This window comes from Chiloscyllium plagiosum, unplaced genomic scaffold, assembly GCF_037043375.1.
Source record: "Chiloscyllium plagiosum isolate Xiang-an unplaced genomic scaffold, Cpla_swu_hap1 HiC_scaffold_39, whole genome shotgun sequence".
NCBI classification, from domain to species: Eukaryota; Metazoa; Chordata; class Chondrichthyes; order Orectolobiformes; family Hemiscylliidae; genus Chiloscyllium; species Chiloscyllium plagiosum.
In genome coordinates this window covers 93,702,300-93,712,829 of record NW_028270177.1, presented here as the reverse complement: position 1 = coordinate 93,712,829, position 10,530 = coordinate 93,702,300, and the positions used below count along the sequence as shown (strand labels likewise).

Below are 10,530 nucleotides of genomic sequence, written 5' to 3'. Positions count from 1 at the left end.
CACGTGAGTTTAAAGCGAGATAGCATAGGTTTAATGTGAGAGCAGTACAATTTGAAAGGGATGTGAGCGACACTTGTTTTTAATACAGATATTTTTGTGCGTGTGGAATAAGTTGCCACATTGAGTGGCAGAGTTTGGTGCGCTCACAACACTTCAAAGGCATCTAAATGGGTATGCAGACAGGAAGTGTTCGGATAGATAAGGGACAAATATTGGCAAATATGTTTAAATTAGTTACGGTCATCTGTTCAGCAGGTGCAAGTTGGATAGGAAGGTTTGCTTCCGTGCTCGGAAATTCTGTGATACTCCAGTACCTGACAACAGTTTCAATAGACCAATTGCAAAAACGCATGCTGTTTGTTACTAAGTCAGCACGTTTGAATTTTATTTTTTCTTGAGGCGTAATGTTTTGAAATGACATAGAGAGGAATGTTTTCCAGACATTTACAGACAATGACCATTCTCCTTGATACATTCCTTGATACAATCAAATAATTTTGTTGACTAAACACGACAAAGGAGAAAGAGGCTGACAACTAGAGAGCTGCATTCATAATTTCACATGGACTATAAACGCCTCCGACAGCTGTTCCTTGCAGTTCTGCACAGAATATTGAATGTCTCTGATTCCAGGGCTTGGAACTCGGATGATATGACCGTCTGCAGCACTGGTTACTTCCTTGTGTGAGGTAACTCCTGATGGAACACATGTGACACTCTATTGCTCATTAAGAAATATATCCAAAATAGGAGCTCAGAGCAGCATTTCTGTTGTCTTTCTGGTGCTGTCCCTGACATGCCCTGTGGCACTACACTTATTCTGTGATTCCTGAGGGTTCGGCACATGCTTCCACGATCGTATTATGGGCAGTAATCTGCATTTCCGCTTCAATAACGGGTGTGTGAAGCGGAGGTCCACAATTCTCTATTCAATTTTTCTCTTCTTATGCGCAACTGCAATACAGTAAAGGATCAATTAATATTGTAAGATGATATTAAGAGGCGTGTGAAATACCGAAGTTTTAATGACAGTTATGCAATGGTTAGAGATTACCTTGATTCAGGAAGTAAGGATGTAAAGTCTGTTTGGCTGGATTTGAGGAACAGTGAGGCATGAACTCACAAGCATATGTAGTTTACAAGCCCACTTGCAGTAACCACAAAGCGAAATAAATCGTACAAGGAAAAAATATTGTGTGTGAGTGACAAAAATGGCAATAGTCATGCGTGATCTTAACTTCCCATCTAAAACTCTCGGTTCCATTGGAAAAACGTTTGCAGAACAACAATCAAATAATCCCACATGTCCCATAAAAAATCACGAGGGATATCTTGGAAATTGATTACTCGACTGGTGACTTAATTTTCCTATTTTCTTGGAAACCATCTCTTTAATTGTGAGCATCAGAAAAGGCTTTCTTTTGCCAGCAAGAAATAAATATGTGAAAACCTTTGTTCGTTTCATATATAAGAACACTGAGACTCCTCTGCACTGCACATCTTTTGTGTTTCTATCGATTTTAATAGTAGCGTGTCTTTTGATTCTTCCCAATCAGTCTCCCATGGGGAACATTGTTGAACGCCTTACTGAAGTCCATATAGACCACATTTACTGCTCTGCCCTCATCAATCTTCTTTGTTACTTCTTCAAAAAACTCAATCCCGACATGAAACTGCATCTGCCAAGAATACTCCAATTGTTGGAGCGAATCCTGAGGAACAGAATGTACATGTATTTGGAAAGGCATGGACTGATTCGGGACAGTTAACATGGTTTTGTGCGTGGGAAATCATGTCTCACAAATTTGATTGAGTTTTTTTGAAGAAGTAACAAAGAAGATTGATGAGTGCAGAGCAGTAAATGTGGTCTATATGGACTTCAGTAAGGCGTTCAACAATGTTCCTCATGGGAGACTGATTGGCAAGGTTAGATCTCATGTAACAGCAGTGGACCTAACACCGACCCTTGTGGTACGCCGCCAGTACATGGACACCAAGAAGAACATGTTCCATTAACTACAACACTGTTTTCTATTGGCAAGCCAATTCCTGATCAAAGCTGCAATCTCTCCCACAATTCCATTCCACCGCATTTTGTATAATAGCCTATTGTGGGGAACCTTATCGAACAACGTTCTGAAACCCATATACACCACATCAATCGGTTTACTGTAATCTCCCTGTTTGGTCACTTTGTCAAAAAAGTCAATAAGACTCGTTAGGCAAGGCCGACCCATCACAAAACCGTGCTGACTGTCCCTGATCAGATTATTCTTTTTCAGATGGTCATAAAGCCTATCTATAATAACCTTTTCCAACACGTTACTAACAAGTGCAGTGATACTCACTGGTCTGTAATTACCAGGGTTGTCTCTACGACACTTTTTGAACAAAGGAACAACGTATGCTATGCTCCATTCCACAGGCACTATTCCTGTAGATAACGATGATTTGACGATCGATGCCAAAGGCTCATCAATCTCTTCCCTTGCTTCCCAGAGGATACTAGGACAGATCCCATCCAGCCCAGGGGACTTGTCTGTTATCACACTCTGCAGTATTTCTATCACCTAATCCTTGTGAACCTCAATCTCTAGTACTCTGGACGCAAGTATCTCAGTATCATCCTCGCCAACATTTTCATTTTCTATAGCGAACACTGTCGAAAAATATTTATTTAGCGCTTCCCCAATCTCCTCTGACTCCACACACAACTTCCCATTATTATCCTTGATTGTCCCAAATTTAACTCTCGTCATTCTTTTAATCCTGACATACCTATGGAAAACCTTAGGGTTAACCCTGATCCTATCTGCCAACAACTTCACATGTCTCCTCCTGGCTCTTCTCAGCTCTCTTTAGAGGTCTTTCCTGATATCGTTGGAACCCTCGAGCGCTCTAACTGAGTTTTCACATTTTGTCCTAACATAATAAGACTTCTTGTTCTTCTTGACCAGGGATTCCACTTCCTTAGTAAACCACGGCTCACACGTTCTATATCTTCCTCCCTGCCTGACAGGTACATACTTATCTAGGACACAAAGGAGCTTTTCCTTGAATAAGCTCCACATTTTAATGTGCTCACCCCCTGCAGTTTCCTACCCCATTCTACGCTTCCTAAATCTTACCTAATCTTCCTAAATCGTGGGACTTGTGCCTCACAACACACTTCACATTCAACAACCAGATATACGAACAAATCAACGGAACACCCTTGGGCTCACCGATGTCGGAACTCATAGCAGAAGCAGTAATGCAAAGGTTAGAGCAGTCTTACCGCAAATTCAACCCAAACACTGGTTCAGATACGTGGATGACACCTTTGTAATCATTAAAAACACGGAAATTGAGAAAACACACAGGATCATCAACTCCACACTCACAGGAATCCGATTCACGAGAGAGGAAGAAAAGGGCAACCAACTCCCATTCCTAGACGTGATGGTACAGAGAACACCTAACGGAGAATTCACCACAAAGGTACACAGGAAAGCCACACACACAGACCAAGTCCTGAATTATGAGAGCAACCACCCCAACATACACAAACGAAGTTGCATCAAGACACTATTCAAAAGGGGCACAACACATTGCAGCACACCAGAACTGCAAAAAGAGGAAGAGGAACATCTATACAAGGTATTCGCCGAAAACGGATATCCTCGCAATTTTATCAACAGATGCCTAAGGGATAGACCACGGAAAGAGGCCATGCCACAACCCAAAGGACTAGCCACACTACCACACATCAGGAACATCTCCGAACTGACAGCCAGACTACTGCGACCACTAGGACTCTTAACAGCACACAAACCAACAGCCACACTCAGACAACAGCTTACCAGAACTAAGGACCCGATACCCAACATGAGCAAAACTAATGTAGTATACAAAATCCCATGCAAGGACTGCACAAAACATTATATAGGACAAACAGGAAGACAGCTAACGATCCGCATCCAGGAACATCAACTAGCCACGAAACGAAGCGACCAACTATGCGCAGTCGCCACACACACAGACGACAAGCAACATGAATTCGAGTGGGACAACACTACTATTATAGGGCAAGCCAAACAAAGAACAGCCAGGGAATTCCCAGAAGCATGGCACCCATCCACAAACTCCATCAACAAACACATCCACTTGGACCCAATATACCAGCCACTGCAGCGGAGAGCTGAAACTGACAACAGCAAGCGGCAAGGACAGGCCACTATAAATGCCACACGAAACACCACATAAGCGCTTCACAGGAGGATCCCAAGCACGGAGGATGCCACCTCGACAGGGGACGAAACGTTTCCAACAAAAACGTCCAGCTCGGCGAACAGAAACACATCATTGTCTTGAGTGTTCCAGAGTTTTTCATTGTCCCAGAGTCCAGATGAAGTTTGCATTCCTCACGTACGTGAGCGAGAATGATTTCAATGTCTCAGATCAGTTCCTGTCCCAATAACATCAGAGTCAATGTCCCGTCCTCTACTCGGTCGGAAAGTTCACACTTCTTCATTCTCCTCTGATTCCATTTCCCAAAGAGTTTCTCAAGATTTCCAAAGCTGGAGCCTAAATTATATGGTATGCTTCCTAAACATTTTTTCAACTGCCAACTGACAATATTTTCACAGTATCTCTTCACAATCCTCTGGCTTGCACCATGTCCAGGGATGAGAAGTCCCGCTTGGTGGAGAGATTCCCGAGGCTGATAAGTTTCACTTTGGAACAAAAATGGTTAAGTGGCGATTTCCTGCGGTTGTTTCTAATGATGGAGAGGGAGCGGTGGGGAATGAGCACTTTGACGAGCAGGAGGAAGTGTTGCCAGTGACCCGAGTCACAGAACAGTGGACAGGGATTAAAGGAATCTAATGAAAAGTAGCACTTCTGCTCAGGACGTGTCGAGCAGTGTATCTGGAAAGAGAAACAGAGATAATGTTTTAACTATGGAACATTTCTGATGAAGAACTCGAGTTTCCCAAGTCTAATCAAATTACCGGCCTGGTTCACAAAATAGTTTTTCTGAACTTTGAGCGAAAATTGTACCAGCAGGAAAGCATTCACAACGTAGTCAGCAGGATTCGGACCTACGTGGGGAAACCCCAATGGATTTCTAATCCATCGCCTTAACCACTCGGCCATGACTACCGACAGCTCAGGTGGGTTGAGCATTGACCAAATCAGCCGTGATCTCATTGAAAGCTACCGTTGACTTGAGCGAAATGCTTCCATCTCCTTTCATACCTTTGCTGTCATTTGTAAGGTGCGAGACACCAATGTAAAAGAAGAAAAGCACAAAGGTAGGAAAAGATATTTGCAGGCAAACTGAGTCAAAATTATTTATTGAAAGGAAAATCACACTTGGCAATTTGCCATATCTCTTTGCGAACATGACCAGCAGAAGTAAGCAAAGGAGCTATTGATCTGAGTATTCTCGGACCTGAAGCAAACAAAGTTTAGTGAAATATTCATTTCTTTTTCTGGCGAACGAAATGATCTTTCCTGATGGTTACAATGAAAGAGATGGTTCCCAATAAAAGACAGAGATTAATTCGCATGTAGATATATTTCAATGTGACACGATTCATTTTCAGTCCCTAATTACCCCAGAGATGGAGGAGGTGAGTTACTTTTCTTCACTCTTCAACTCCTCAGCACGGAGGTACAAACATGAAACCGCTAGAGATGGAGTTCTTGAATTGGGAACCAGAGACACTGAAGAAACTAGGCAAAAGTGAGGACTGCAGATGCTGGAAACCTGACTTTAGATCATAGTGATGCTGGAAAAGCACAGCAGGTCAGGCTGCATCCGAGGAGCAGGAGAGTCGACGTTTCTGTTGCCAGTCATGCTCCGCTGCACAAACAATTTTCGTTTTTGGCTCAGATTTCCAGCTACTGCAGCTATTTGTTTTATGTTAACCTTCATAATGTTTTGGACAAAACCAATGACCTGCCAGCACGGAATATCGGCAGAAGTACTGGTACACCGATATGTTTGCTGAACAATACAACCATTCCATGAGCGGGAATACGATCCGGGACACGGTGCTGAGAATACCGAATCCTCACAAGTAAATAACAAGACAAGGCGATAGATACTATCGTACTTGGTGTAAATAAAACACCCTGTCTGAACATTTTCGTTGCAGATTTTTTTCAAATTGTCTTCGAAGATTTACAAAGTGGGAAAAGGCCATTCCGCCCGTGTGCATTGCGGCTAATCAGAGAGCCATCTATTCTAGTCGCAGTTTCGAACTTTGGCCCAAAGTCTCGTGTGTTCTAATGTTTCCAGGTCAAATGTCAATGAGGTTATCCTATGTTCTTACATGGCACAATAATGGGACAGAAGTATAACGAATTGTAACTCTTTTGAGAAACTCATGCTCATTTTCACCCACAGAGGGAGACACACCAGAAGATACCGCCAAACTGACGGAGGTGTCCGTTGTGGAGAGCTGGAATTTGAAATGGACAATAGGACAAATGCAAGCTTTACATGCGGAAGCACAGAGGCGATGTCCCGAGAGAACTTTACAGGGGAGCGTCAACGTATACCACGGTTAAAGCAAAACAGTCCCCCTCGAGCCAGGTAGGACTCGAACCTACAATCTTCTGATCCGAAGTCAGACGCGTTATCCATTACGCCACTGGCCCAAGAGACAAGCCTGCACTTGGCAGAATGTCGATATGTAATGCCATGGACTTTCACGGAATCAGAATTAAAAAGGTGAACAAGCACCGAAGATAATCACCAACATTGCTTCACTTCGAAGTTTCCAATTTTTGAAGCAGTGCCTTTCACTGGCAAAGGAGAAACATTTGTCCTCAGCTGCCTGCTTCAGGGTCGCCTCCTTCTCTGCTGGAAGTTTCCATCGTTTTATTCACAGTCACGACGCGATGTCATGAGCCACTCCAGTGAAAAAGTGTCATGGTGTCGTCCAAACAAGACCCTGCAGATACTTAGCGAGAGACCTCGCGTCATTTCGAGCTCAGGATGTGGAATTAGACGAGATGCGTGACACCTTTTATTGGCGCCGCCACTTCACTGCAAATTAGCGGCTCAAAACGAGCCGTTGTTGCATCAACTTGATTTGTACCTTCCTGTCGTGCTTTTGCTAAACAACATCAGATAGATCCCATCCGGCCCAGCTGACTTATCTATTTTCACACTCTGCAGTATGTTGTGGTTCTGTTCGCCGAGCTGGAAGTTTTTGTTGCAAACGTTTCGTCCCCTGGCTAGGGGACATCATCAGTGCTTGGGAACCTCCTGCGAAGCGCTTCTTTGATGTTTCGTCCAGTGTTTATAATGGTCTGTCCCTGCCGCTTCCGTTTGTCAGTTTCAGCTGTCCGCTGTAGTGGTTGGTATATTGGGTCCAGGTCGATGTGTTTGTTGATGGAGTTTGTGGATGAATGCCATGCCTCTAGGAATTCCCTGGCTGTTCTATATCTGGCTTGCCCTATGATAGTAGTGTTGTCCCAGTCGAATTCATGTTGCTTGTTGTCTGCGTGTGTGGCTACTAAGGATAGCTGGTCGTGTCGTTTCGTGGCTAGTTGATGTTCATGCATGCGGATTGTTAGCTGTCTTCCTGTCTGTCCTATATAGTGTTTTGTGCAGTCCTTGCATGGTATTTTGTACACTACATTAGTTTTGCTCATGTTGGGTATCGGGTCTTAAACTACTGAACTTGTGCCTCACAACACACTTCACATTCAACAACCAGAATTACGAACAAATCAACGGAACACCCATGGGATCACCAATCTCGGGACTCATAGCAGAGGCAGTTATGCAAAGGTGAGAACAAACAGTCCTACCACAAATTCAACCCAAACTCTGTGTCAGATATGTCGATGACACGTTCGTAATCTTTAAAAACACGGAAATAGAAAAAAACACACCGGATCATCAACGCCACACTCACAGGAATCCGATTCACGAGAGAAGAAGAAAAGGATAGCCAACTCCCATTCCGAGACGTGATGGTACAGAGAACACCGAACGGAGAATTCACTACAAGGGTATACTGAAAAGCCACACACACAGACGAAGTCCTAAACTATGAAAGTAACCACCCCAACACACACAAACGAAGCTGCATCAGGACACTATTCAAAAGGGCCACAACACACTGCAGTACACCAGAACTGCAAAAAGAAGAAGAGGAACACCTATACAAGGTATTCGCCAAAAACGGAGACCCGCTCAACTTCATCAACAGATGCCTAAGAGAATGACCACGGAACGAGGACATAGCACAACCAAAAGGACTAGCCACACTACCATACATCAGGAACATCTCAGAACTGACAGCCAGACGACTGCGACCCCTAGGACTCATAACGGCACACAAACCAACAACCACGCACAGACAACAACTCACCAGAACGAAGGACCCGATACCCAACATGAGCAAAACTAATGTAGTGTACAAAATACCATGCAAGGACTGCACAAAACACTATATAGGACAAACAGGAAGACAGCTAACAATCCGCATACATGAACATCGACGAGCCACGAAACGACACAACCAGCTATCCTTAGTAGCCACACACGCAGGCAACCAGCAACATGAATTTGACTGGGACAACACTACTATCATAGGGCAAGCCAGACAGAGAACTGCCAGGGAATTCCTAGAGGCATGGCATTCATCCACAAACTCCATCAACAAACACATCGACCTGGACCCAATATACCAACCACTACAGCGGACAGCTGAAACTGACAACCGGAAGCGGCAGGGACAGACCACTATAAACACCGGAGGAAACATCAAAGAAGCGCTTCGCAGGAGGCTCCCTAGCACTGATGATGTCGCCTAGCCAGGGGACGAAACGTTTGCAACAATAATTTCCAGCTCGGCGAACAGAACCACAACAACGAGCACCCGAGCTACAAATCTTCGCACAAACTTTGAACTCTGCAGTATTTCGAATATCTCTTCCTTGTGAACCTCAATCTCTTCTAGTCTAGACGCAAGTATCTCTAAACCTTCCTCGCCAACATTTTCATTTTCAATAGCGAATACTGTCGAAAAATATTTATTTAGTGCTTCCCCGATCTCCTCTGACTCCACACACAACTTCCCACTATTATCCTTGATTGTCCCAAATTTAACTCTCGTCATTCTTTCATTCCAAACATACCTATGGAAAGCCTTAGGGTTAACCCTGAACCTATCTGCCAACAACTTCACATGTCTCCTCCTGGCTCTTCTCAGCTCTCTTTATAGGTCTTTCCTGATATCGTTGGAACCCTCGAGCGCTCTAACTGAGTTTTCACATTTTATCCTAACATAAGACTTCTTGGTCTTCTTGACCAGGGATTCCACTTTCTTAGTAAACCACGGCTCACGCGTTCTATATCTTCCTCCCTGCCTGACAGGTACATACTTATCTAGGACACACAGGAGCTTTTCCTTGAATAAGCTCCACATTTTAATGTGCTCACCCCCTGCAGTTTCCTACCACATTCTACGCTTCCTAAATCTTACCTCGATACATCGTAATTTCCCTTCCACCAGCTGAACCTCTTGCTCCGTGGAGTACACCTATCCCTTTCAATCACGAAAGTAAACCTGAGAGAATTGTGATCGCTGTCTCCAAAGTGCTCACCTACTTCCGAATCTAAAACCTAGCCAGGCTCGTTACCCAGTACTAAATCGAAAGTGGCTTCGTCCCTTGAAGGCATGTCTACATACTGAGTCAGGAGGCCCTCTTGCACACACTGGGCAAAAACTGACCCATCTATAGTACTCGTACTGTCGTGATCCCAGTCAATATTTGTATTTTTTCTTGAGTGTTCCAGAGTTTTTCATTGTCCCAAAGTCCAGATGAAGTTTACATTCCTCACGAACGTGAGCGAGAATTCTTTCAATGTCTCAGATCAGTTCCTGTCCCAATAACATCAGAGTCAATGTCCCGTCCTCGACTCGGTCGGAAAGTTCACACTTCTTCATCCTGCTCTGATTCCATTTCCCAAAGAGTTTCTCAAGATTTCCAAAGCTGGAGCCTAAATTATATGGTTTGCTTCTTAAACATTTTTCCAACTGCCAACTGAAAATATTTTCACAGTATCTCTTCACAATCCTCTGGCTTGCACCATGTCCAGGGATGAGAAGTCCCGTTTGGTGGAGAGATTCCCGAGGCTGGTGATTTTCACTTTGGAACAAAGTTGGTTAAGTGGCAATTTCCTGCGGTTGTTTGTAATGACCGGAGAGGGAGCGGTGGGGAATGAGCACTTTGACGAGCAGGAGGAAGTGTTGCCACTGACCCGAGTCAGAGAACAGAGGACATGGATTAAAGGAATCTAATGAAAAGCAGCACTTCTGCTTAGGACGTTCAATAAAAACTGCAGAAACCCGATGTGTCGAGCAGTGTATCTGGAAAGAGAAACAGAGATAATGATTTAAATATGGAACGATTCTGATGAAGAACTCGAGTTTCCCAAGTCTAATCAAATTACTGGCCTGGTTTGCAAAATAGGTTTTCGGAACTTTGAGCGAAAATTATTCCAGCAGGAAAGTATTCTTA

The 10,530-nt window shown here is 43.9% G+C and overlaps 2 non-coding genes across 2 annotated transcripts; both read right to left on the bottom strand.

Moving 5' to 3' along the window:
* Positions 1–5,060: 5,060 nt before the first annotated feature.
* Positions 5,061–5,142, bottom strand: trnas-aga (transfer RNA serine (anticodon AGA)). Its single transcript has one exon. It is a non-coding gene; the product is annotated as a tRNA-Ser (tRNA).
* Positions 5,143–6,575: 1,433 nt separating this feature from the next.
* Positions 6,576–6,648, bottom strand: trnar-ucg (transfer RNA arginine (anticodon UCG)). The gene has a single exon. It is a non-coding gene; the product is annotated as a tRNA-Arg (tRNA).
* Positions 6,649–10,530: the final 3,882 nt, after the last annotated feature.